This window comes from Palaemon carinicauda, chromosome 13 (genome assembly GCF_036898095.1).
Source record: "Palaemon carinicauda isolate YSFRI2023 chromosome 13, ASM3689809v2, whole genome shotgun sequence".
In the NCBI taxonomy this organism is placed as follows: domain Eukaryota; kingdom Metazoa; phylum Arthropoda; class Malacostraca; order Decapoda; family Palaemonidae; genus Palaemon; species Palaemon carinicauda.
In genome coordinates this window covers 13,233,564-13,236,063 of record NC_090737.1, presented here as the reverse complement: position 1 = coordinate 13,236,063, position 2,500 = coordinate 13,233,564, and the positions used below count along the sequence as shown (strand labels likewise).

The 2,500-nt window shown below is 35.1% G+C and overlaps 1 long non-coding RNA gene across 1 annotated transcript in view; it reads right to left on the bottom strand.

The window, feature by feature from the left end:
- The window catches only part of LOC137651890 (uncharacterized), a 185,582-nt gene that overhangs the window by 174,312 nt on the left and 8,770 nt on the right, over window positions 1-2,500 (bottom strand). The window contains exon 2 of the long non-coding RNA XR_011046121.1: window positions 257-405. This is a non-coding gene — a long non-coding RNA (uncharacterized lncRNA). The remainder of the gene's footprint in view (window positions 1-256; window positions 406-2,500) is intronic.

Here is a 2,500-nt window from a genome sequence, read left to right as displayed (position 1 = left end):
TTGAAGTAATTGTTCAACATTAGGAAAAGGTGTAAATGGATACATATCTGATAAATAATGGTTGGTAAAACTAAACGTACTTACCAACTCTACAGTTTCAATGGTTGGTGAAACTAAACGTACTTACCAACTCTACAGTTACAATGGTTGGTAAAACTAAACGTACTTACCAACTCTACAGTTACAATGGTTGGTAAAACTAAACGTACTTACCAACTCTACAGTTTCAATGGTTGGTAAAACTAAACGTACTTACCAACTCTACAGCTTCCTAAGTGGTACTTTGATTCAGTCCACAGAAAAATCTCCTGTTCATGTCGTTGTATATTCATTTAACTGAATAGTGGAGGCATTGGTTAAGATGGCACAACTCTATTTTTATGAATACGATCAGGTATAGTCTTCCTGCAATGAAATAAAGGATTTTTAATTAATAGAAAAAATGTTAAAGCTTTAATTTCAAACATTTCTAAATTATCACTCCCTAAGGATGTTGAAATCAGCTGTTGCTAATTACATTGTACTCAACAAGATTGTAAAAATGTATTAATCAAACATATATCTGATCAAATATGTTCTTAATTATCATATGAAATATGCAAAAACGTTGTCGAAACAACCAAATGAGAACCAATTTTCCGTAGTTTTAGAATTAAAAAAAAAAAATCAGTACTAAAGCAAATTCATTTCCTAAACCCAGGTTCCACGAAGCATCTCAAGCTCTTTGAAGCAATGCTTTTCTTGGAATGTCACATTGTTAATAAATCGTTTGAAATCTCCACCATCAAGTTATTCATAACTTATTTAAGTTAGCGAACATAATCCGCCAATTTATTTGACCAAAAGCAATCCCCAGATAAAGATGTATTTCATTCCAAAGAGGATTACTCCTAAAGCTCCCTTAAACCTTTGAAAACTCAGACCCATTAATAGATCCTGAAAGGCCTAGATGTAAACGCAGGTCCCCGGAATGCTAGTTCAACAAGTGGGGAATGAAACATAAACAAAGCGAGTAATGAAAACAGTGAATGGAGGGCCTCAAGAGGGTTGTGCACTATGGGGAGGGGCATGGAATAGTGGATAATGATATACATTAAACAGAACAGTAGATGAATGATGCAAGAACTGAATAATCGATAGATTAATTACTCTTCACCGAGACCCCATATATGTTAGTGCTGTTAAATGAAGTGGTGCACTGTAGGCATTATTATTATTATTATTACTTGCTAAGCTACAACCCTAGTTGGAAAAGCAGGATGCAATAAGCCCAGGGGACTCAACAGGGAAAATAGCCCCGTGAGTAAACGAAAAGATGAAAAATTTAATATCTTAATAACTGTAACGACATTAAAATAAACATCTACATAAACTACAAAAACTAACAAAACAAGATAAGAGAAAAAAAGATAGAACAGTGTGCCCCAGTGTACCCTCAAGCAAGAGAACCCTACCCAAGAGGCTATGGCACCACCCAAAACTAAAGAACAACGGTTTGCTTTTGGAGTGTCCTTCTCCTAGAAGAGCTACTTGCCTTAGCTTAAGAGTCTCTTCTATCCTTAAGAGGAAAATAGCCACTGCACAATTACAGCGCAGTAGTTAACCCATTGAGTGAAGAAGAATAGTTTGGTAATCTTAGTGGTGTCATGTGTATGAATACAGAGGAGAATATGTAAAGAATAGGGCAGACTATTCGTGTGTGTGTGTGTGTGTGTGTGTGTGTGTGTGTGTGTGTGTGTGTGTGTGTGTGTGTGTGTGTGTGTGTGTGTGTGTGTGTAGGCAAAGGGAAAATAAACTGCCCTAGTAAATCAAGTACCTATAAAACACCTCAGTGCTGAAGAGCATCTCCGGCCCCAGCACAAATCAATTTCACTAGACTTCTTCAATTCAGATTTGGCTTTTTTTTTAATTCAGAATTGCTAAATATTTTGAATGTGAAAATAAGGATAAGGTTGCGAATGACCATAAGCACTATCATAAATATAGATTTTTTTTTCTTTGAGAGAGAGAGAGAGAGAGAGAGAGAGAGAGAGAGAGAGAGAGAGAGAGAGAGAGAGAGAGAGAACGTCTTTTTTTGTAGATGGAACATTATTATTATTATTATTAAATGCTAAGCAACAGCCCTAGTTGGAAAAGCACGATGCTATAAGCCCAGGGGCCCCCAACAGGGAAAATAGCCCAGTGAGAAAAGGAGATAAGGAAATAAGAAAAAATTAAATACTTTAAGAATGGTAACAATATTAGAATAAATATTTCCTATTGAAGATTTAACAGACCATCAAATTAATCGCAAAATTTTAAGAAATTATTATTTTTGGATATCTTGTGATCAGCCTCAAAAGTTTATGGAATTTAGGGGCCATTAGAATGTTGTTAATGACGCTCCTTTCATAAAATCAAACACAGAAGAACCTTCCTAAACTGTTATATTAACATCAGTAAACTGGACTGATTGCCTTAAAATCATAAACTCTAATTTATTTCTATATAGGATAAGTCT